We start from the raw sequence: 26,901 nt of genomic DNA on the forward strand, positions 1-26,901 counted from the left end.
TGACATTACTGACAGGAGTTCAGATTTGAAGGCAAAATTTAACCCCTCATTTTAAATGAAAAGACTATCTCTTTATGAAAATACAGCATCAACCTAATAAGTGAAGAATCTACATAATCTAAGACCCCAAGAGACTTTTACAAACAATTGTCAGCTGGATGACACTAAAGTAAGTCAGAGTCAGATAACAGTTCTCATCTGGGTTACTTGCAACAGTTCACTGTATTCAAGAAATACCAAGACTGGTTTCGCCCGGAAATGTCCAGAAAACAAAGGCTTTATTTCAGGTGAGGCTGTTCAAGTGAATCTGAGGAAGCTAAACATAGTCCCATGGCCCAGGATCAAGTGTCTAGAAACAACCTGTTAATTCACACCCAAAGCATAAAAAATATACTTTAGCTATACATTTTGGTGACATGTATTTAATATAATCATACATAAGAAAACTTTTGAGAGAAAAGGTGCTTAATAATTTAAGAGCATCTGAAAGTTTTTAGGTTGGTGCAAAAATAATTGCTGTTTTTACCATTTAAAAACCATTAAAAACTGCAATTACTTTTGGACCAACCTAATAAAATGATATTCTTCTGTTGTTATTAGTTATTGGTAACCCAATGGTGAAAAAACAATATAGAATTAAAAAAAAACTTTTAGAATTGACTTTTAAGATTAACGATGACATATAAGTTTTTAATAAAGGGGATATTTGACACATTTAGAAAAACAACTTGTGTATGATCTAGTACATAGAGCAGTTAGACATGTTTTGATCCTAAAGATGTATTTTGTTGGTCGGGTGCGGTGGCCCAAGCCTGTAATCCCAGCACTTTGGGGGCCGAGGCGGGTGGATCACGAGGTCGAGAGATCGAGACCAACCTGGTCAACATGGTGAATACCCGTCTCTACTAAAAATACAAAAAATTAGCTGGGCACGGTGGTGCGTGCCTGTAATCCCAGCTACTCAGGAGTCTGAGGCAGGAGAATTGCTTGATCCCAGCTACTCGGGAGGCTGAGGCAGGAGAATTGCCTGAACCCAGGAGGCGGAGGTTGCGGTGAGCCGAGATCGCGCCATTGCACTCCAGCCTGGGTAACAAGAGCGAAACTCCGTCTCAAAAAAAAAAAAAAAAAAAAAAAAAAGATGTATTTTGTCTTTCAATTATTGTGATTAAACAAGCAAGCAAAACAATCATGAAATTTGGACTTCATGTGTTAGCAATATAAACATTAGTTTCTTATTGAGGAAAGATTATATATAATTAAATCCCTTCAGCATTGACTTTTATTTTTCTTGGCTTTTTAAAGAATGATATTTCTGGTTTAGCAGAAAAAAATGTATTCGCTCTGGCAATTCAAAGGCATTATTCTTTTAATAAGAAGAATCTTGGGGTATAGAACTTCCCTATTTAGCTACCAAAACTCTGAAGAACATAATTTTAGATGCAAAACAAGATACTTTGAATCTCTAGCTCAAGAAATCATTTTGTTAAAAGTGCATGAAAGATGTAACTGGGCATTGGTGGCCAATTTTATTAAATGAGCTGTGACTTCACAGAGAAAAAGATAAGTATCTATTGAGTTCCCAAGGGCTAGATTATTCAATGAAAATTTATTTCTACTAGGATTTAATAATGGAAAGTAGCTAGGGGAAATTAGTAAAATTTATTCTGGGGTACAGCTCATTTATTCAATAGTTATTTAACTCTTTAGAAAAAGTATTTACATAGTGAGATAATTTAATGCAAGTTATAAGACTTTCTTATTTTAGTTTTCATTTATTTTTATACTCCTGACTTATCAGCTTGGGTTATTTAAACTCTTGCACACTCAATATTTTCCTTACATTCTTGAATGAATTAACTTAAATTCTCTTTGCATGAAACACCCCCATTGTTTACCTTGTATATATCAACATCATCAACATCCTCATGTAGGTAATTGAAAATCCTCAGTTCCGTAGGTTTTTAGTACAATGTTAGAAGAAAGATTTTGCACCCTGAGCTTAGCAGAAGTTTATGTTGGTAGCATATTCTTCCAAACGACAGCAAATTACTGTTACAGAGTGAGATTGCTGCTGTATCCAATGGAGTCTCCACAAACACTGATAAAGATGGAAACTTACATAATGATCACATTCTCCATTCTTGTTTTTCAGGAATTTGTTTTTTAATTTTAAGTCATATTTACATTGTGAGCATAAACAAATTTAAAATTTAAAGATCAAATGGACAGAAGATGAATTTTCCTGATCTTAAAATTTCTTTATATTATTTAAAAAATATTCTACTTTTGTCAATATGTGAATTTTCTGAAGACTTTTAATAAAAACAATGTTACTCTGAAATGATACCAAAATTTTCACATTTACCTTATCAATGGGGTATAATTGGTTAGAGTTTGAGTTAAAAGAATAGAATCAAACTTCTAACATATTCTTAGAAAATAAAGTAAAAATCTATTTATAATTTCAATTAAAATGATAGAACATAGAACAAAACATAGAAGAAAAAAACATTTTAGAATCCAAAATGGAGAAAGTCTTCTAAAGCAATAACCAAAACCAGATCTTCTAAATCCTTGCTATGCAAAGTGTGGACTATAGACCAGTAGCATGCACATCTAGAATAAGTTAGAAATATCAGCTTTCAGGCTTCACTCTAGCTCCTGTACTTTAACCAAATCCCCAAGTGATTTTAAGCTCAATAAGCAGTTTTCAACCCTGTTCACAGTTTAGTATCAACATGGAGAGTATATTTCAATGTTACCCAAATCATTTAAACCTAAATATGTGGGGGCTCAAGCTGCAGTCTTTCTATAAAAGCTCCTTGGTGAACCTAATCCGTAGATGATTTGGGAACCACTATTGTTGAGAAAACACGAACAATTCAGTATTTAAAACTCGTATAAAGTTAAAGATAAAGATAAATTCAGAGAAAATATTTGCAACAAGCTGGGCATGGTGATGTACACCTGCTACGTATGTGAGAGGCTGAGGCTGGAGGATCCCTTGAGCCCAGGAGATAGTGGCTGCAATGATCTGTAATCACACTACTGCATTCCAGCCCGAGTGATAGAGCAAGATCCTGTCTCTAAATACAAATAAATACATTAATTTAAGTTGCAATATATACATAGCAAAGAGCTAATTTGCCTAAAATGTAAAGTGATCCTTCACATCAATGATAAAAGACTGACAACCCAAGCAACATAACCAGTCATTGACTACATCCTGAACTTTCACAGAAGAGTAAATATATCTCTAACAAACTTCTAAACAGATGTTCAAACTCACTAATGAGGAAACTATACATTTAAATAACAATGATGTACTATATTTTCCCTTTCAGACTGACTATAATTAAAAGAATTGATGGTATCCTTTGTGGTGAGGGTGTGAGAAAGTGGGAACTCTCATACTATCAATGGGACTATAATGAATATTCCATTTTGGAAGGCAATTGGACAGTGCTATCAACATTTCAAATGCACAGATAATTTGTCCCAACAATCTTACCTCCTGAAATCTTTATTATAAGAAATAGTCACATAATTATACAACTATATATGTGTGATAAATATATATACGATGTATATATGAGACAAATTTGAAGCAACCTGTCTGTTCATCAATGCTTAAATGTTAATTATGATGAAACATTACTGAGGAAAACTGTCCAGTGGAGAATAAAGGAAGTCTATATTACCAACACGGAAAGATATTTGTGATAAATCGTTGAGTTAAAAGAGCAATTTACAGATTTCTCTCTCGTTTTTGCATTACCCTGGTTTAAAAATGTTATTTATAAATGGAAGGCCTGGCAGAATGCTGTTGAACTCTTATCATTGGTATCTTCTAGGGCTGGAAGGCAAGAAAGGGTGAGATAGACACTTTCATTTTTAGCGTTTACAATGTGCCATTTCTTTTTTCAGTCCAATTACAATACTTTTTGTACCTAAAAGCAGATTTATAATATTGTTTAAATAATTGATTACTCAGAACTAGCTTGTGTGCATTACTGCAAAGAGAATATTTTGGAGGTGAAGACACAGAGAAAATAAGCAACATTTTTTATTTTTAAAATACTGCGTCGTGGTAGGTAGAGGAAAAATAACCTATACAACATATAAAAGTTTAGAATTTCCTTCAAAACTTAGACTCTACATTAAATTAAAATGAAACACTTTTGAAATGTAGATATCGGCAAGTAATTGATCTCATATGAGAGAATGACTACATGACATGCATAAGGCGACACAAGTGAAGTGAGGTCATATGTTAGGCAGTAGGTAGTCTCCTAGATAAGCCAGTGTTAGGAAGTTTCAATTGCTTTGCAGTACAATGTGGTAAGAGTGTCAAAAAAATCTAGGCTATGAAAATCATTGATGTAATCTCCTATAGTCTAGTTTCCAGGGCCGCCATCTACCGACCACAATACTACCTTCAATAATAGCACAAAGATAAAAACGATGCAAGTTATTGCCAGGGACTGGGAGTTGGGAAAATGAATTGACTACAAAGAGGCACAAAGAAACTTTTTGGCACCATGAAAATGGTCTACATCTTAATGTTGCTGGATACGTGACTATGTGCGTTGGTCAAAATTCATGGAACTATACACCTCAAAGGGAAAATTATGCTTCAATAATCTTGGCATCAAATTAAAACACAATGCAAATGACAAACAAATCAAAACATTTACCTAGTACTTCAATATCTACTTAAAGAGTGATTGAAATAATCAAAAGAGAGACCAGATTAAGATTTTATAACAAAATATTGTTTTAAAAGCAACCTGAAAAAATCTTGATTATCATTTACTTGTTTTTGGAAAAAACCTATATGTACAAAAAGAGGCAGAGATCTTCAGTTTTTTTGTTGTTTACATTTTTCTGATACTACTTTCTGGAAATACTTAGAAGACTAAATGTAAACATAAACCAGAAAATGAATAACATCTAATTAGTTTTTTTTTTAACATTCGCTCTTCTACCGTGTTGTCTTAGCTGGGCAATGTGAATTTAGGGAAGGATGTTACAAATACAAAAGCAATCATTGGATTTGATTTTTGTTCATATTTATAGAGGCTAAGATTACATTTTCTTAGATAATGAAGTTTAAAGCATAAGTAAAATGTAATTTAAACTTTAGATTGCTCTAATGTTTATATAACTAAAATTAAACCATATACCATGTACCAGGGGCTTTAGCTTAAAACCATTTGTTAACATTGACAATGTGCATTCCTATGAAAATCATGTTAATATAATTGTCCTGCCCTTCATTCTCTTAAATAAACAAGTGACTGGTCCCCTAATAGCCTCATTTCGTTATGTAAATATATAGTACCTTCCCTCAACAGCCACATATCACCCGGAGTAGTGAAGGTCTTGCAGAATGTGATGTTTATCTTTTACATTTATTGCTAAAAATCAAAGAGTTTTTCTGAAAATGCAATGCAATTACTTCTCCAGAGAGGTAGTCAGATGGAGACATAACTCTCTTGCCCCTTCATTGGCACTGACATACCAAAAACGAAAACCAAACCCAAAAACCCACACCATTAACTTATAGAGCCTCTTCTGTGTTCTGTGGGATTAATTTTATTTGGGATCCTCACATCCTCAATAGATTAATACACAAGTCATTTGTCTTTCTGGTCTCCAGAGCAGACATAAAAAGTCGTAGTTTCCATGGCAATCGGACAAGCCCCACCTTGAGTGGTTGTTAAACTGTATAGCCGGCACTACACTGGAGCTCTTTACTGCTAGAGTATCAAACCAATTTCAGAAGCAAGGCCACTTGAGAATGACAGATTAGCTTCTGGGAAGGTTGACTTAGCACAGTGGGCAGCTGGCTTAAACCCTAAGAGGCAGAGAAGAAATATAGATTCCGTGGATGAAAAGTTATATTTCTATTGGCGTTGCGAAGGAGAGAAAAATCTACAGGGTCACAGCCATTAACATGGAAATTTTTATAGCTAAATTTAATAAAAAATGTCATAAAGAGATCAGGTCACATCATTAGTTCTAGAGTAAAAGACAGAGGAAGTAAGTGAGATTGTCTTCAGGAGGAAAAAATAAATGATCTAAAGGTTGCTGAGTTACTCAAACTTTTCACATAGTGTTGCAGGCATAAAAAAGAAATCAATGAATCAATGCATATTTATGCTTTGACTTCATAATTAAAATATACTTCCCTCCCCAGCCATATATTCTTTGGAAGGGTACCTGTGGCCCACAGAGTGGCAAAAGGGTTAATCTTTTGAAACTCAAATTGGGTTTATTCAAGAAAAATTGGCTCAAAATAGATGAGCACCCAAAAAGACATCTTTATATTGACTCAAGCACTGACTTGCATCAGTCTTAAAGGTCTGAAACCAATTCTATCAATATTGATGTGGAATCAGAGTTTGCATTTTGGTGCTATGGTGATGGCATTATAGGCAGGTACCCACCTGTGAAGCCTGCATTCTAACTGCTGCTCACACCTCCCACTGCTTTGAGGCAACCTATTCCCAATGGGAAACATCTTAAAGATTTGACAAGAGCCAAATAAACCACCAGTGTTCACTGACAGATGACTTTCCTGTAATGGTTGAGTTGATAACCATAGTAGTCAAATGCACAGAGACTGAGGGTAGAATGGCGGTTGCCAGGAGCTGTGGGAAGGTGAGCTGGGGATTTATTGTTGAATGCATAGAGTTTCAGTTTCACAACTTGAAAACAGCACTGGTCACAGATGGGGTCATGACTGCACGACAATGTGACTGTGCTTACCGCCACTGAACTACACACTTAAAAATGATTGAGATGATACATTTAATGTTGTGTAGATTTTACAAAAACAACAATAAAAAGCTGAGTTGAAAAAATCTAATAAGGTCCTGAGTCCTAAATGAAGCCTCCTGCTTCTAACGCACTTGAATCTAAGACTCAGTTTTTGCAAATCACATCTCGTTTAACGTAGCAAAGAAGTGGCATGTGTAAAGGAAATGGAAAAGGAAGAGGGAGACGGATGGCATCTGCCCCTAGAAGGCAGTACTTTTCCAGGTATTCTAGTTCAAGTCATCGCACGTAGAAGACTTTTTTTTTTAAACTTATGTATGTATGTATTTATTACTTTTTATACATTTAGAGGATATAAGCACAGATTTCTTACTGGCACATATTGTGTAGTGGTAAATTCTGGTCTTTTAGTATACCTATCATGGGAACACTCAACATTGTGCAGGTAGAAATTTGATCACTATTTTGTCAACATCCCTCCAACTAGCATAGCTGCTAGAATGTTGTAGGACCACAGTAAAAGATTGATAAACAGATAAGGAAATCTGTCCTCTAGTAAGACACAGCTGTTAGTGGCTTGTGAACTTACTAATTTTATCACATTAAAAATTTCCTCTCTCCTGAATGGAGATGGCGGAGTAAGTTACTTACTCTTGGGAGACTCAGTTTTGTCATCCATGAAATGCAGACTATACTTTTCCCATAGTGTTGTGGCATTATGTACATATGTGTGTGTAGAAATCTGTGTATACATACATATTATATATACACATCTATTTAAAACATATTCAAAATAACACCTTAGTACATTGTAGGAATTTAATAAATAGTAAGTAAACACTTTCTTTTTCATGATTGCTATTGTAATAAGCCTATTCTAACTGAGTAAGTTGCATATCTTGTCTCATTCTTTTGGTTAGTTTGTTACCAAAAGGTTGGTCCTTCTGTCACTCAATATATAGGCCACAGGCATCTCCTTAAACAGTGTAGGGAAAAAGCTTTTATTATGAACCTGTCAGAGTTAATAAAAGTCAGCATGTACATTGATTCATTGATTTATTCACTCATCCATTCACCATGCTTTTAGCAAAGGCCTGCAATATGCTGGCACCATGCTAGGATCTGAGCAGGTCCTGCTTTCCAAGTGTTTAAACTAAATGGGGGAAATAAACAGAAAGGCAGATGATTACAGTGAAAAGAAAGACAGTGTTTTAAGTGCCAGAAGAAGGAGAAAGGAAGAGCTTTGGAAGGCTTGCCATTCATGCTTGCTTAGGACCTCATTGTACAGGCTATAGAAATCCACACAGGGATTCTGGGATGCAACAGAACCAAAGCGGTTTTCAGAAGATAATTTGGTAACCGTGTGGAAGGTGGTTTGAAGTGAGGAGTGGCTGGGCTTTTAAAATGTCTATTTTCTGTTACTATAGTTAGCAACACTGGGATTCACTTACTTTCTCTTACCCACGTATCTTCACCTTATTTCTTGACAGCTCTTACAGAGTGAGATAAATTACGAAGCAGAGAAGAAAGGCAATTTGCTAGCTTTGGGCACGCCAAACTGCTGTAGCCATATCATATTACCTTTGGGGCCTTCGTTACGCCCCCCCACCTCATTATACATTTAGTAATGTCTGTGTTTTGTCCTTTAAATACTTATTTCTTAGAACCAAAGTTATTATGAATCATGTTACCAATATGCAAGAATTTAAAAAATGATCCACTGGAGGAGCAAAGTATCAAAGATTAAGATATCATATGTATCTTAATAGTAGACCATACAGGCCTGCATAAATCTCTAGTCCCCCTCCGTGACTATACATTTACTGATATAAGCAGTGGGAAAAACCTGGAATAATTTGCACAGGTATAATTCATGATTCAATAAGCATAAATCAAAATCTGAGGAATGCAAAAAACTCTAGAATCTCCTGAGTAGCATGAAACAGATGGCTAGTTGGATTTCACAGGTCTCTATGTATATGCGATTGAGATTTTATTTCTTCACACATACTATTCCACAGTTATCTCTTACCTTTATACTGTACATATGGTAGAGTGGGAATGTTTGAAGAGTCATTAAGGTCTGTTCATGTTAGGAAAGAAAGCAAAAGTATTCCCACTTTGTTTGAAATACCAGAACTTTATTTTAATTACCAAAAGAATTCTCTGGAGGAAAAAAAATTGGTATTTTCCTTAAGCCCTCTTCTCCTTAGAAGAGGAAGACAGGCTGGGCACGGTGGCTTACGCCTGTAATCCCAACACTTTGGGAGGCTGAGGCGGGTGGATCACGAGGTCAACAGATCGAGACCATGCTGGTCAACATGGTGAAACCCCGTCTCTACTAAAAATACAAAAAATTAACTGGGCATGGTGGCGCATGCCTGTGATCCCAGCTACTTGGGAGGCCGAGGCAGGAGAATTGCCTGAACCCAGGAGGCAGAGGCTGCGGTGAGCCGAGATTGTGCCACTGCACTCCAGCATGGGTAACAAGAGCAAAATTCTGTCTCATAAAAAAAAAAAGAAGAAGAAGAAGAAGAAGAGGAAGATAAATAATGTATATGTATGAAAGGGAAGGAAGGAATGTAAGCTGCTCCTTAAAAAGTGACCCTATTTGTTGATTTAGCTGTTCTTTTCTTCCAGCATAGCTCCCCACTGCACAGGTTAACAGAAGAGTTTGCATGAGGACTGCAGCAGCTGGCAGCTGAGAATAGTTTGGATTGGGAGAGTCAAAGAAGATGAATGGGACACTTGAAAACAACAGCTCAGAGCAGAGACGTGAAATCTGGAAGCCAGTTTTGTGTAAGTAAAGTCATAATGTGAAGTTAGTATACTCTGTTTCCTGAGACCAGGAAAACCAGAGAAGACAGAAAGGGTAGGCAAGGAGACAAGAGAATGCATCTAAATCTGGTTTTATATATGCCCCATATACAGGCTGTTGAGGAAAAAACCTATACTAGGATTTGGTTCTGTGAACCAATGACACAACAACTTTCGGTAGCCACCAGAGAAGCAGGCAAATGCAGAAGCAGCTCATTGGAATGAAGAAAATGATCTCCGAGAGTTCAACTCCTGGCTCCACTTCTTGGGCATGCGTTTACTTCTCCATTTTTGCAAAATAATGGGTACAAATAATATCAAAGGGAAGGTGGTCACATCTATTTCATGAGGTTGTTGTGAGGAGCCAATACATTTTTATACAAACTAACACTTTGATACCTGAATAACACTCCAGAATGCAAAGTAATAGTATTGGGCAAGTGTTGCATTATCCTCATCTACAACATCTTCATTAGTAAGATCCTTTTAACAGAATGGAAAAGAGGTAGCGTCCTCCTATATAATTTCCACCTTTCCAGTATTGACAGTATAGGTAGTGGAAGGGTAAATGCAGATGGAAAACAGGTCACTTAATTCTCCCTGTTGAAGAAAAGAGACTCCCTTGCAACTACCCTCATCTTACCCTGCATCTCTTTTCTCAAAGCATTTAGTTTGGAAAACTCGTGGTTCTGAGTTCTTTCTCTGTCTCTTTGAAATGTATTTAAATATGTTTAAAAGCTCAAGCTAAGTCTCTAAGACCCAGGAAGCTTCAAAACTCAGGAATGACTTATCAAGGGCCAGGGCCTGGGAGCCAGTTCTTTAAAATGCAGTCATCAAGAAAGACAGTGCCCCTGTCTTCCAGTTTGCGTGGGAGCACAGGAGCCTACATTTTGGGCACCAAAACCACCTTCTGAGACAAAAACAATGAAAAGCTTACTTAGCCTTTGGATAAAGCCAATTAGCTTACAGCCCAATTAGAAGATAAATTTAGGATGAACTACGTGTGACAAATTGTGCTGTCAATTCTTCTTGAGGACCACTAATTTTTTTATCCTGAGAAAATGCATGTAATGGGTTGCATCTGCTGGCTATAGAAAAGGATGGGATTTCTTGCTGACTTTGAAGTCTTTTTTTAAAAAAATATATTTTATTACGTTTTAGGTTTTGGGGTACATGTGAAGAACATGCAGGATTGTTGAAGAATTCCCTGTGACGCATATCACTTTCTGGTTTAATGATTATTATATAGCACAGCTGTTTCTTTCTACCTTTGTGGAAAAGTTTTCTGGGTTGGGAAAAAACACTGAAAACAAAATCCTAAGCCCCGCAACTGACTGAACAGAACCCCCTGTCCCTTGGCCAAGGGGACCCCAGAGAAACCCAAAAAACAAGTTCTCGCCATGATAGGAAGGGAAGTCTGAAATTCCTGATTATGTTACAGTATATAGCTAGTCAGGCATAAGCAGGGCAGCAGAGGGCTCCCCTCCCCTACCAGGAATGTCAGGTGGTCAAGGGGTATTAGTCAGGTGGTCCTGATGATACAGGAGTTAAGAAGAAATCACTTAGGCAGATAATAAGGGTATAGGAGTCTTCCATAAGGCTTTTCTCTTTACTGAAAAGCAGCCCCAAATCATTTTCTAACAAAGAGTAGCTCATAAAATCAAGTTGAAGACATAGACAAGAAAGCGGGAGCTTGCACGGGTGAATGCCGGCAGGAACTAGGGACTAGACATGTTCAAGATGGTGGCTCCACGTTCCCTTCTCTGCCAGCCACTTGTAGAGTAAGAAGCAGACAAGATGGTGCTGATCAACTGGAAAGTCCATTTGCATAATAAGATTAGAGTGAGGCCACCAGCCTTCCCCAGTGCTACATAAATGTCATACCTGATGGAACCAATCTGTGAGCTCTACATAAATCAGACACCACCTCTGCAAACTGGAATAAAAAATTTGGCACATCTGCTGCCAGCCAGTCCTGTCCACTTGGAGACCCATTTCTCTATAAAGCTGTTTCTCTTTCTCTTCTCTTCTGCTTATTAAAGTTCCGCTCCTAAACTCCTCCTGTGTGTCCATGTCCTAAAGAGTCCTGGTGTGACAACAAACCCGAGTGTATTCCCTAGACAATGTAGCTGCTTCACTGATAATAACTGGTCCCAGCCAGAGCCCAGGGAAAGGCAATCTCCCAATAAAAAATAACCTGAAACTGGTAATCAGCAGCTTCCTGACATAATCTCAGGATTTGGGGGAGTGGGCTCAAGCTTGTGCACTAAAAGGCAAAATGGTGGAGTTTAACAGGTGTATGATCTTCTAGGAGCATTCAACTGGCAAGGGAAGAATGCCTCAAGTGAGCATGCATACAAAATTCAGCAAGCTTGTAGAATGCCTTTATTTTTATTCCCATTCTTCGAAGTAAAATTTAATACTTCTATCTATACTTTGAGTCCTGGACCTTACTCTCATCTATTTGAAGTTTTTCATCTATATCTTTTTGGAACATTGAGCAGAATGGCATTAAATACCATTGGTATTACATACCTATTCCTTAAATTCTTTCACTGATATTTCTAAATTATATTAATGAGATGTTGTCTCTCATCCATCATTCATTACTTCATACTGTTCTCCATCAGGGAAAGTGGCCTCTTCTCATTATGGTGTGAAATCTTGAGGTTTATTTTACCTCTTCTCTGATGTCTCTCTATATACAGCCAATGATGAAATCTTAATCATTTCTCCTTGAAAATATATGGTCTTTCATATTTTTTTCTCCTCTCATCTTTATTGCTACAACCTTGATCTCGGTACTTAATAATCTGCATTACACACAACAGTCTTGGGGAGGTGACTATTCTCTCTAAATTAGTTCATAGAGCATTTCCTAACCAACTGTTTGGCTGAGGTATTCTGTACAATATTCTCTAATGTGTTCAATGGCACTTTATTGCTTATGCCTGATTATTTCTGAGTAGTTGTCAAAATCTTCTGTTATCTTCGTTTCACTAGATTTATATACTTTGATTTCCATTATTCTCTAGGCTGCAACACCCTCAATATATTCAGACTGGTTTTATTCTTTCCTTCTTTTTTTTAGAACTCTTCTATGTGTGGGATTTACTACAAATCTCAAATCTTATATAATAAGATCAATAGCAAAACAACTTTAGACAAACATACAATATATCACTAGTTGTATTAGTCTTTTTTCACGCTGCTATAAGGGCTTAACCAAGACTAGGTAATTTATAAAGAAAAAGAGGTTTAAAGAACTCACAGCTCCACATGGGAGAGCTGGGGAGGCCTCATAATCATGGAGGAAGGTGAAGAAGGAGCAAAGGCACATCTTACCTGGTGGCAGGCAAGAGAGAAGGGCAAATCCAAGACAGAAACCCCTTATAAAACCATCAGATCTTGTGAGAACACACTCACTATTGTGAGAACAGCATGACAGTTACCACTCCCATGATTCAATAACCTCCCACCAGTTCCCTCCCACAACATGTAAGATTATGGGAACTATAATTCAAGATGACATTTGGGTAAGGACACAACCAAACTGTATCATTCCACCTCTGGACCCTCCTAAATCTCATGTCCCGCATTTCAAAACACAATCTTGCCTTCCCAACAACCCCCCAAAGTCTCAACTTATTCCAGCATTAACTCAGAAGTCCAAGTACAAAGTTTCATTTGAGAATAGGCAAGTTCCTCCCACCTATGAGCCTGTAAAATCAAATGCAAATTAGTTACTTCCCAGTTACAATGGGGGTACAAGCATTGGGTAAATGCACCCATTGCAAATGGGAGAAACTGGCCAAAACAAAGAGGCTACAGGCCCCATGCAAGTCTGAAATCCAATAGGGTAGTCATTAAAACTTAAAATTCCAAATGATCTCTTTTGACTCCCTGCCTCACATCCAGGTCATGCTGATGTGAGAGGTGGTCTTCCAAGGCCGTGGGCAGCTCTTACCCATCACTTTGTGGGATACAGCTCCCCACTCTACTGTTTTCATAGGCTAGTGTTGAGTGTCTGTGGTTTTCCCTGATGCAAGTTGTCGGTGGATCTACCATTCTAGGGTCTGGAGGATGGTGGTCTTCTTCTCATAGCTCCACTAGGTGATGCTTCTGTGGGGATTCTGTTTGGAGGTCCAACTCCACATTTCCCTTCCACACTGCTCTAGCAGAGGTTCTCCATGAGAGTTCTGCCTCTGGAGCAAACTTTTGCCTTTACATCTAGGCATTTTCATCTATCCTCTGAAATCTAGGTGAAGATTCCCAAATCTCAATTCTTGACTTCTGTGTACCTGGAGGCTCAATACCATGTGGAAACAGCTAAGACTTGGGGCTTGCACTCTCTGAAGCCATGGTCTGAGTTGTATGTTGGCCGCTTTTAGCCATGGCTAGAGCTGCTGGGATGTTGAGGCTGCACACAGCAGGGGGTTTCTGCACCCCACCCAGGAAACCATTTTTAACTCCTAGGGCTGTGATGGGAAAGGCTGCCATGAAGGTCTTTGACATGCTCTGGAGACATTTTACCCATTGTCTTGGTAATTAGCATTTGGCTTCTCATTAGTTATGAAAATATCTGCTGCTGGCTTGAATTTAGCCCCAGAAAATGAGCTTTCATTTTCTATCACATTATCTGCTGCAAATTTTCCAAACTTTTATGTTTTGCTTCCCTTTTAAATATAAGTTCCAATTCCAAACCATATCTTCTCTAAAATTGTTAAGTCAGCAGCTGTATGTTTAACATAATGATGTGGTTATTGTTCAAAGCCATATTCTTTTATATATTGTCAGTGATGAATAAAAGTGAATGCTTAAGAGCATCCAAGTTACCTCTTGAATGCTTTGCTCCTTAGAAATTTCTGCCAGATACCGTAAATCATCTCTTTCAAGTTCAAAGTTCCACAGATCTCTAGGGCAGGACCAAAATGCTGCCAGTCTCTTTGCTAAAACATAGCAAGAATCACCCTTATTCCAGTTCTCAAAACATTCCTTATCTCCATCTGACACCATCTCAGCCCAGACTTTATTGTTTATATCACTATCAGCATTTTGGTCAAAGCCATTCAACAAGTCTCTAGGGAGTTCCAAACTTTCCCACATCTTTCTGTCCTCTGAGCCCTCCAAATAGTTTCATCCTCCAGTTGTTACCCAATTCTAAAGCTGATTCCACATTTTTGGGTATCTTTACAGCAGTGCACCACTACCTGGTACCAATTTACTGTATTAGTTTGTTCTCATGCTGCCATTAGAATATACCTGAGACTGGGAAATTTATAATGAAAAAGAGTTTTAATGGACTCAGATCCACATGGCTGTGGAGGCATCACAGTCATGGCAGAAGGTAAGGAGGAGCAAAGCATTATCTTACATGGGAAAAGGCAAGAGAGAAGTGCAGAGTGAAGGGAGAGAAACTCCTTATAAAATCATGAAATCTTGTGAAAACTCACTATTATGAGAAGAGCATGAAGGTAACCACCACCATGATTCAGTTACCATCCACCGGGTCCCTCCCATGATACTAGGGGATTATGGGAACTATAGTTCAAAATGAAATTTGGGTGGGGACACAGTCAAATCATATCAGTAGTATACCAAAATATATGTAACCAAAACCTATTATTCTTGTAGGGCCCAACCTGAAAGTCACCTGTCCATAAAGCCTTCCCTGAATATTCCATGGATGTTGAAACTTTCCAAGAACATTCTGTGAATTTCTTCTTGAGCTACTCCTTTCCTAAACCTATCTATTATGGTCTACTATAATCTATTACTATACAGTGACACATTTAAAAATGAATGTACTGAGATGTACATATCTTATTGTGTGTTATCTTCTCTAAAATAGTTACTTCAGCAACTGTATGTTAAACATAGTGATGTGGTTATTGTTCGAAGGCATATTCTTTTAAATATTGTCAGTGATGAATGACAATGAATGAATGAATGACTGAAACAGATTGGAATTTTGGCCACAAGTAAAAGTAATTTATTGTTTAGTTGCTGGAAAATAGATGTTCAACCTGGCTAATGCAATTTCTCAGTGAAAAACATGGTGTGACTCTGAAGCAATGAATTTATTTATTTATTTGTTGCAGAAATCGTGGCTAGTTCCAAAGACAAATTCTGACTGTCAGAATCACTGGAATGAATTAACTGTTTCTCTATTACTAATTCAAAGATAATTCTTCATCATAATGCATCTATTATTGTATTTATGAAGACATAAATCTATAAGTATGAGACCATATATTCCTCATGATATGGCTTTGTATTTCATACTATTGTTTCAGGTCTATTAACCTTCCTTAGAGTGAAAAATGTTTTAATGTAGGAAACAGAAATGAACTGATTAATTTATTAAAATGTTTGTCTAAACACGAAAGTTGTTTTTCAGATATAAATTGGCCTTGAATGTCCTCTTTTTTTTTCAAGGCACATTTAATTTAATATCAAGAGTGCAATACAAAAGGCCCAAATACAATGAAGGAACACATTCCCCCATTAACACCAATGACGATGCTCTTTTAAACATGTACCTGTTAAATGGAATGGGGATTTCATAAAATTCACTAAAAAATAATGCAGTGAGTCTCATCACAGCTAATATCCTTATACAATCTAGTTGTGAAATGAATGTTTATAATGCTTCAAACAGTTTAAACCTGAAGTTTAATACCACACCTTCATGTTTGTACAGTCCTCAGTAAGATTATCTACAGTTTTTGCAACCATTCAAAGAACAAACCATTGAATAAAACCACGTTGATTTAAGGCTCAAGCAAGTACTATAGAGCCCCAAACTAAATGGTTAAATATATGCGCTACTTGTACGGACATCTATTGATTCTCTCATAACTATTAAAAATTGGTTCTCAGCAAATAAACCCTTTAAAGGCAAAATTCACCTCATTTGAGTTTTGACCCAGAAGTTCAACAACAATCACGAAGTCCACAGTCTTATTGGCAAAACTGATATATAGTGGCTCTAAGTCACGGTGCTCAAGGTTAAGAGCGATGCATATTCCATTTTTACATTTTACTGGAATTTTACATGTTCAATTCATGACTTAAAATCTCTAGGTTTTCATTCCTTCAAACTGTCTGAAGATACAGTGTGCCACAGACTTAAGACTTCTGTTCCTCCCTCTATTTTCTTCAAACAAAAACATTTCTCAAGTGTTTACATGTTCTAGAAGGGGAATTTTTCAGAGGTGGCCACTTCTTCGGAATAGTCCGATGCCATCAGGCCTCTGAAGCAAGGGGAAGGGGAAGAGAAAAAGCTGAAACACAAGGTTCATCTGGTAAGTTTTACATTAACCATTACAAGCTGGACAGTGTAAGAATGTGGCTTTTTTTTTTTTTTGGCTCAAAAATCTGAGTCTTGGTGTGGAAACGAGTACTTGGCTGTCCCATCACAGCTTTCTCATAGTGGGACTGTCAGGGAAGTCTTGACTGGGGAGTATGATTTGTTTACCTATTAGACGTAAACTTCCAGGCACTCAGTTCATTTTGGGCTTGTTCCAGTTTGTCTTTAGTCTGTTCCAGTTCACCTTTCATTTTTAGGAAAAACAAGTTGATCACTGGGTCTACCATTGTTGATCTCAGTTGGGCAACGCTCGGCTGCTGGACTTGCTTGAGGTACTGGATTTGAGTAGTGCACTCTTGCATCTCTTGTTCCTTGGTTGCTAGTCACGTTACAAGGATGTTTTCCCTGCGTGCAGACTCCTGCTGTTGTTGCTTTAGTTTTGCTTCGACTCTCTTAGGCCAGTTACATCATTAGAGTTAAGATCTGTGTACCTGCCTTTCACAGCTTGTACATATGCTTCATATTGTTTCCATCTTAGAATTAACTCATCTCTTGCCATAACTTTGAAGTCTGTTTCACTCCTTCGAATCTTTTTGGGAAGAGGTTCTTCGTTGGTCATCTTGAATCCTGTAAGTTTTGAGAACTTAGAAACAGATGCCCTCCCTCTCTTCTGTCGTAAGGCGTAGTAGCCTCCTGGCCGCTGGGTTTGCTCCTCCTTGACGTCTCTGGGGATGTATGGAGGAGCTGTTGTTCTCCGGAGTTGGAGGTTGTGCTGTCACCGCGGCACTAAGGGCGCCTTGCTAACTCTAAGGAGGGAAAGGTGGCCGGCCCTGAGGGGCGTAGTGAACCCAAAGGGGTCCTGCAAGTCGAGCAGACTCCCTGACGCAAGACTGCACCATCTCTTGAATGTCCTCTTTAGCTGTTGTCTTCTAAAACTTTAAACCCATGAATCCCACTGACTATACAGATGATCTTATAAAAATCACTTCACTTTTATCAATCTATATTGCTTTATCTATTAAGTGTAAGTATTAGACTGAATTTCTACAATTATTTTTCAGGTTTGTAAATCTTCAAATCTGTCATTTAAGTAAAATTGAAGTCCATTTATTCATTACAGAAAAAAATATGTATTGCTTATTCTCAATAGACTCAATTCCTTTCAGTAGCATGTTTTTAGTTGCATTTTAGATTTGCTGCTTTCACAGAAAATGAAATTTTAAGATGAGGCAGATTCTGACAGTGCCAACAGACATTCCTGGAATCTTAAAATTATGATTGCTTTTATGGACTTTCAACTGTGAGTATCTGCATGACTGTGTGTAAGGGATTTTCTAGCAATGTAGAAAGCCACTCTTCTATAAGCAGGACAGACCTGAAGTGCTGAGACATGAACACTTCTCCCCCAGCAGCTTCCAGTAATACTTGGTGGGAGCTGGTGTTTAACAATCCCAGCTTTCACTCGTTGGGTGAAGAGAACTCTGAGCTCCGTTTTTGCAGTTCCTTGCAGGAAACATTTCAACCACTCCCTTGTGGGAGCTGGCTTCAGAGCATACCCTTTATTTGTAGCCTGCCTCCTTGGAATCCTTCTTCCACAGCCCTGCTGGTATTTCCTATACCTTCCATCTAGACTAATTACATTTGAATTTTTGTCTCAGGATCTGTTTCTGGAAGAACCCAAATTAAGATGAAGATCCCTGTACAATCACCATATTTTGAATCTACAAAACAAAAGTAGAATGAATCTCAGGTGATTCTCAGTGTGATAGAAAATAATATTTTACATTATTCCATTTTGAACATCTTCATGAAGTCACATTAAATATAATCTCTTGGGATCTTAGAACTTTTCCTATAACATCATTTCCATGAGGAAATAGAAAAGCTTTAATCAGGCACCTGATGACACAACTTATAGTTTAGTCTGTGACTTGGGCCTTCTGCTTAAACTCTGAGACTTAATTCATTCTTTAAAATAAAGACATCTTAGCTGGGTGTGGTGCAGGCACCTGTCATCTCAGCTAACTTCGGAGGCAGAGGCAGAGAATTGATTGAACCTGGGAGGCAGAAGTTGCAGTGAGCCAAGATCGCACTAGTGCACTTCAGCCTGGGCCATGGAGCGAGACTCCATCTCAAAAATAAATAAGTAAATAAATAAAAGACATCTAACCAACTTAATACTTTAAAGATTTCCTCAGAGATGTAATTTTCACTGCACTTCAGCCTAGGCAATGGAGCAAGACTCCATCTCAAAAAAAAAAAAAAAAAAAGAAAAAGACATCTAACCAACTTAATACTTTAACATTTTTCTCAAAGATGTAATTTTTAAAAACGAAAATATTCAATTCATTTCAGTTTTTTCATTCACTCTTGCTTTCAAGGCTGTTTTTTCTTTTTGATTTGAATAAGAGTATTATAGAATCTCTCCCCCTTTTCTTTTTGTGTAGTCCATAATTTAAGTCTGTCTTTTATAAAAGAGTTCCACTTATCTAGTGCAATTAACCACTCTGCTACTTGTGGTGTAAATAAAATGCCAAACCACAGAAACAAAGCCACAGAGATATACTGCATATATTGGTCATTTCCTTATGTTTCTGAATGTAAGCCCACCACCTAAAACTCACAAAAGTGACTATAAATAATGAAGTTTATACATGAAGTATCTACTTAAAACTTCAAACTTGCCTTTAAGGATTAACTCAAAGAAAGGTTAATATGAATGAAAACCAAAAATACATGATTATTTGAATGACAGAGAAAATATTACTTGTACTAGTTTTCCTACGGCTGCAGTAACAAATTACCAAAACACTGGGTGGCTTAAAAGAACAGAGACTTGTGATTGTCTCTGTTCAAACTCAAGGCATCCTCAGGGCTGTGCTCTTTTTGAAGTCTTTAGGGGTAATTGATCCCATGCCTTTTTCTTGGCTGCTGCTGTTGCTGGCAATCCTTCGTACTCCTTGGCTTGTATCTTGTCAATCTCTGCTTCCGTCATCACATAGAATTTGCCCTGTGTGTCTCTGTCTGTCTTCTTATAAAAAAACCAGTCCTTATAATTAGATGAGGACCCACTTTAATAACCTCCTCTTAACTGTATTACAGCTGCAAAGACCCTATTTCCAAAGGTTACATTCACAAGTACTGGGTGTGTGAACTTCAGTGTATCAGTCCAACCCATAACATAACCCGTTAATTATTTGCTGATGCAAATGGACCCTTAAGGTCATGGCTGGCTCCAAGGGTATGTACCCAGGTCAGCTGCACAGGACTCCATCTCAGAAGAACTCTACTCCCACCGATATTTGGAGTTTAATGCTCTGTGGTTGCTGTCTGGAAACTCTTAATAACTTTATCATTGCATTTAAGTTTGTAAGAGAAGCTTGTGTGAACACTTTGGTGCCATGGTACACTTCCTTATATATACCCTGGATGGGTTTTCAGCAGTTGTCTCGCTCATCCCTTCTCACACCTGGTTTTACCCTCCACACCCTTGCCCAGCAACTACGGCTGAACCTAGGCATAGAAAGGGGTGGAGTAGGGTGTGCATACTCCACGGCCGCTCAGAGAGAGGCATGGCAGCAGCAACCCCTCTCCCCTTGGGCAGCAGCATCACCATGTGTTTTATGGTTGACTTGGCAGGGACAAACCTCTTGCTCACTCCAGATGCCGGCATTGAGTGGATCCTGGAGGAGAGGTTGCAGTTCTTGAGGGTTTTCCATCTGTAGTGGTTTCCAGTGGTGGACTGTGGTAAGAGAATACCCCACTGGCTGGGTCCCAGTGAATCAATCCAGCAGTTGACAGCCGGTAAGGAAATGGTGTTTGGGGACGTCACAGCTGTTTGAACAAGAAAGTACAGCGTTTGCCCCTTGCACGGGGCAGGACAAGTGATATAAAATGTCCTACTTTTAGGCATTTCTCTCAATGGTTAAAAAGCTCGGAGAAAATTCTAGTTTTTAATTCTGTCCATCACCTTTTCAGTTCTTTAGAGACGGCCCATGCAAATTCTTTTAAGCTTTTCATTTACTTTTGCATGAGCCACTTTTTGCTGCACAATACAGCTCCACACAGAGATGAAGAATGAATTAGTCTCAGACAGTTGCAATAAGTAGTTTCCCTGAGAAACAGAATTCTCACTGAAATATAATGGGCTTTCTAAAAACCTGTCAAGGTCTTCTGCCATTTCTGGGCTTTTCCAGTATTTTAACTCTATTGGTGGTAAGTGGTGTAACAAATGAATTTAAGTGCTTGATGCAGACAAACCAAGAGCTTCCTGTATCAGAAACTATGATTTTGTTTTTCATCATAAAATCTACATTCAGGTGATTCTTGCTTATAACACACAGTCAGTATAATTATGGATGTTTAGATGGTCTGTGAACATTGTTTACATTCAGATTAATTCTGTAAATTGTCTGACATCTTATTTTCCTTTGAAAAGCTAAAAATTACTGTGACAATAAAAATCACTTTTTCATAAAATTGTCAATGTCACTTCTATTTGTATATACTATAAAGTTATTATTTTCAATTTCTTATATTTTCATTGTATCATTTTTGCTTAGAGAAGAAAAATAAATGTAAGTCATTCACATGTGCAAAATTATTATCAACAACAAGCAACTACTGATGCTTATAAGAAAAATAATTTAAGTGTGCCTTGAATATTCAGTTTTCTGACCCTCTATGTGGCAACACTAATATCCTTATTAACAAGACAACTGTGGTTCAGAGAGATAGAGCCACGTCTTAAAGAATTTAGGGATAACAAGTGGTAGAGTAGAATGTAAAACATTAGTTTGTCTTATTCGAAAGCCAAGAACTGCTTAATTGTGTAGATTAATATTAATAAAAGTAAGATTATATCTGAATACTAGATACAAAATAAAAATATCCACGAATAGAGAAGGTAGGTGGGTAATATTTCCCTTTATTCTCTACATTGAATATTTTGCTAAAAAGAAAAAAACGCATTTCATGTGGAGATGATCTAAAAAGAACTGAGTCTTTAAAAATTAATTTTGGGAAGAGGCGAATTTTTGACTGGGTACCTTAGCTTGGGAAGGTGCTTTTGATTTTAAAATATCAATAAGGATAAGGGAGGAAGATATTCATGAAGGTTGGTGGCTTAGAGTTTGCAGTGGGCTCTGGGCTTATAGAAGAATTTAAAATGGGAACTCCAGATGTCCTTCTAGCTTCTCTAACTCAATAATTCAGGATATAAAATGAATTAAGGGGCTGGGCATGATGGCTCACATCTGTAATCCCCAGCACTTTGGGAGTCCGAGATGGGTGGATCATCTGAGGTCAGGAGTTTGAGACTAGCCTAGCCAACATGGTGCAACCCAACTCTACTTTAAAATTTAAAATTAAAAAAAAAATTAGCCAGATGTGGTACATGCCTGTAATCCCAGCTACTTGGGAGGCTGAGACAGGAGAATTACTTAAGCCTGGTAGGCAGAGGTTTCCGAGAGCCAAAATCACACGATTCCACTCCATCCTGGGCAACAAGAGTGAGACTCCCTCTCAAAAACAACAACAGCAACAACAACAAATGAATTAGGTACTCCAACTTTGCATTTTTGCTACGTCTTCCTGAAGACTTAATACACATAAAACAAAAACATGAGAAATTCCTATATTTCTTATGGTACATGTATTTATTTTAGAAAGCTAATTACTTACTGGAGGATATATTTTGTAAGAAAAAATGCTATCAAAACATTCTACGACATTGCACACATACATACCTCATTTACTAACAAAAAACTAGTAAGCATCACATAGAGTGGAAAGGAAAACTCTGAGGCCATCAATAGGGCCACATTACTGATTATTATTTAGCAGTTTCATGACCTAAAGTAGTATAGAAAAATAAAAGTAATATTGGCCAATCAATTAACATGGAAAATTTCATTATAAGTATCTGAACTAAACCAGTGTAATGTATTCCCAGTTTTTTAAATCATTCAATTTGCAATGCCACTGCTTTAGATTAATTATGTTTTCAGCTAGAATATAATTTTATCTTTTTATTTTTTCACTCGACATTGTCACCCAGTAGGCACTTAAATGCTTATTTGTTTACCAGTTATTTACTTTAATATCCAAATATAATATGGTTAAAAGCTCATTAGACTAAAAATTTAAAATATGGTTATCTTTGGGAAAACAAAGTCTCTGAGGCACAGTTTTCTCATCTGCAAAATAGGAATAAAAGAATATGTATAGGAAAGATCCTTGTGATGAAAAATGTAATGTATGTAAAAGTGCCTAGCATAATACATTAAACATAATATAATTTATATCAAACCTTATGATAAAGAACATAATAATCTTGTGAAACACAAATGCTGTTTGATTAAGAGTAAAAAATGTCTTAAATGTCAAAAATGTGTTTTTAATTCTAGAAACATTTCAGCTCCTAAAAGATGACTGGTGATTGCTTAGGAAATTCTTTAATTAAAAAATATAAGGCCAGGTGCAATGGCTCCTGCCAGTAATCCCAGCAGTTTGAGAGGCCCATATGGGCAGATCACAAGGTCAGAAGATCGAGACCATCCAGGCTAACGCGGTGAAACCCCTTCTCTACTAAAAATACAAAAAATTAGCTGGTGTGGTGGCACACGCCTGTAGTCCTAACTACTCGGGAGGCTGAGGCAGGAGAATCATTTGACCTCAGGAGTTGGAGGTTGCAGGGAGCCGAGATTGTGCCACTGCACTCCAGCCTGGGTGACAGAGCAAGACTCTGTCTCAAAAAAAAAAAAAAAAAAGTGGTTACCTTTTATTTCTAGCAGGCCAATCGTATTTTGATATTGTGTTATCTTTATACTTCTCCTCATACTCATACCAGCAACTAAGAGCTGCATCCTGGAAATTATAGCATTCTCAAATGCAATTTTCTTAGTATTCATCCACAAGTCAAAGATCAGAAAATGTTTTTATTCTTTTTGAACTGGGAAATTTAAAAATTTCTAGTAATAATGAACCAGACCTTGGAATACTGTAGCTGACTGAATACTCTGCACTTTCAGAATTAAGTTACTATCTGTAAATTATTTATGTAATAGGTATACATTTAGTTTTAAATTAACTTTGATAAATAAAATTATATATAATAATAGCTGATAAAAGTTGCACATTTTAATAACTAGCAGTTTTTTTGTTTAACTAACTGGAAATCTATGAACATTGAGTTTCAGGCTAAACTATTAATGATAGATCATTCTCAACACATAATGGGCTCACACATATACTTTATGGAGCATAACAAAACTATGTAGGTATTGTGTCAACTTCATGGAAAAGCCTGAAACTCATTCAAACACATTCAAAAGGGATAAGTTAAAGGGAGAGAGGCAGTAAATTCTGCTTTGGGTTTGCCACAGTAGCTTATTAAATCATACTTATAAGTGCATTGATCTTGTGTGTCCAAGACTAAAGCATTGCAATAGACTCTTAAGGCCAATAGGGCTCTCGAAAGCAACATGAAACCTGGTTATATGCAAGGCATAGTGTGTCAGCAGACACTGCATAGGGAACCCATGCTATGGAAAGGAATAAGGACAATTTCACAAAGGGCATTGAGAATCACCACTAAGATATTGCCATTTAATTGGCTAAGTAAGCATCTACAGTCTTCTCCTAGACCCTGTCTATGTATCTTTTACGGTATTTCAGACTTTACCAGGTCAGTTATATTATTGTAATTTACAACAATTTAAAACAAACTGGTCAATGTGCTGGTGGCAATCAGTAATTCTCTTTTCTCTGTAACCTAGGGTCAGTATCTACAATCAGCCATTCCATCAGATGATGGGAAAGGCTCTTGGTAGGATGAGAATTCTAAATGAGGTATATCACAATTGAAATCAAATCCACTTCAGTTGCAAAAGTTATTTTTGTTAGGATCTTATTATGATTCTTCCTTTTACCTCATATATAAAGAAATTATTTTTAAAATGAACTAATTTAATTTGCATATCGTTCTTATAATGCTAGACTCCAGAATTGTTATATTGTATGTAATTACAATATACTAGCAAGAAGAAGGGATGGATGTTCATCAAAATTCTTATAAAATAATTAAAATAATGAATGCTCTTTTTAGTGACTGTATCATCCAGGGGTTATCATTATCAACATAGTGCAGCACCAGCCCTGGTTTCTGGTGACATTTTACTCTAAAGTAAAGCCAAATGTCATTCCTTGTCAGGCCAATTACGAAAATTATAACCAGTACACATGGATAAGGTCAGGGCTGTGGGTGGGGAGGGATTTTGTTGGGTGGGAAGATGAGGACTAGAAAGAAGAAAGTGAAGGTGGTAAGAAAATAACCGTCCATGAATATGACAAAGGCAGGTAAAGGATCTAAGAAGTAGGATTCAGATAAATACCATTATAGAAAAATTCTGCTTGACTCTCAAACAGCTGGCAGCTCTCATCTCACCATATGATGGTGCAGAGTTTGGTTAAGAACTTCTCATGAAAGCCAAAAGAAAATATAGACTTAAAACCACTAAAGAAATACTTGCTAACAGGCTTACATAATACTTTTATGTGAATGTATAGATGCTATATTTAGAAATAATGTGGGAGATTAAAAAATTATCATATTGAAAAGGGAAGACAAGAGTTGACTGCCAGGGTTTGACTTGAGCTCTGCTACTCATATCTGTGGCAGTACAGACATTTTCAAATTTATCTGAGCCTCAGTTTTGTCAGTTGAGCTTCAATTATAAAATAGGGCTGTTAAAAGTTCTCACTGTAAGCCGTGAGGATAGAGAAGAAGCCCCAGTGAGTGATACTAAAATTGTCAATGATTTTAGTGAGGTCACCAGGGTTTTATTTAGAAACAAAAGTAAAAAGTAAATATGACATATTTTATAACTCAAAAGTTATTTAACAATTCATACCTCTTAGATATATAAATAGGAAGCTATAAGTGGACATATGCTATGCATTTAAGATTATACTACAACTTATTATTTAAAATAATCAGTTATTGAATGTCTAATTGTCATCGGGCAGAGAACTATCACTAATTCACATACAACAGACCATTAAGGTAATTCTACTCATCATTACACTAGAGATCTTGCCAGTGTGAATAAACATAGGAAAAATAAAATACAAAAGAAAAATAAAATATTATTTTCATTATTCATAGGTGGCATGGTTATATAACCAGAAAATCTCAAACAATCCATAAATTTGTTGATTTTTTTTTTGAGACAGAGTCCTGCTCTGCCACCCAGACTACAGTGTAGAGGTAGGATCATGGCTCATGGCAGCCTTGAATTCCTGGGCTTAAACTATCCTCCCACCTCAGCCTCTCAGGTAGCTGGGACCATAGCTGTGTGCTATGGTCACAAAAATTTTCTGATATTTTTGTAGAATCAGGGTCTCACATTTTGCCCAGGCTGGTCTCAAACTTTGGGCTCAAATGGTCCACTTGCCTTAATATTCCAAAGCACTGGGACTGTAAGTGCTAGTTACTGTGCCCAACCCATAGATAAATTATAATCATTGGAGGTAATATGCCGGATATAAGCTCAATATATACAAATTCATTGTCTTTTTGTATTTCACAGACAATTAAGAAATTAAAAACAATTTTAAACCACACCATTTACAATACCATCAAATCTAGTAAAAGAAGTAAAATAACTCTACACACAAATAAAAAAAATATTGTTGAGGAAAAATAAAGATGATATAAACATAGAGGAATACCAATTTTATTGAGTTCTAGGTTCACTCTTGCAAATATATCAATTCTCTCCAAACAGGTTTTGTGCAACTTGACAAGTTTATCCTAAATCATTTGTGTGAAAATGCAAATTATCCATTTATAACTAAGATACTCTTTAACAGTGAAAAGAAATGAGAGGATTTGCTTATCTAACAGCAATATTATAAAGCTTTGACAATTAAAAGTGCACTTCTGGTACAAAGGAAGACAACTACTACAACAAAATATAATAAAGAAT

General features: G+C 36.9%; 1 protein-coding gene and 1 pseudogene across 2 annotated transcripts in view; both read right to left on the reverse strand.

The window, feature by feature from the left end:
- The window catches only part of GALNTL6 (polypeptide N-acetylgalactosaminyltransferase like 6), a 1,268,478-nt gene that overhangs the window by 510,666 nt on the left and 730,911 nt on the right, over positions 1–26,901 (reverse strand). The gene's annotated exons all lie outside the window — the stretch shown is intronic.
- On the reverse strand, positions 2,156–23,892 carry LOC100402796 (pre-mRNA-splicing regulator WTAP-like; annotated as a pseudogene). Its single transcript, XR_004740526.3, has 2 exons — positions 17,081–23,892; positions 2,156–16,856 (listed from the first exon to the last, which is right to left on the reverse strand). The product of XR_004740526.3 is annotated as a pre-mRNA-splicing regulator WTAP-like (transcript).

This window comes from Callithrix jacchus, chromosome 3 (genome assembly GCF_049354715.1).
Source record: "Callithrix jacchus isolate 240 chromosome 3, calJac240_pri, whole genome shotgun sequence".
NCBI lineage: Eukaryota > Metazoa > Chordata > Mammalia > Primates > Cebidae > Callithrix > Callithrix jacchus.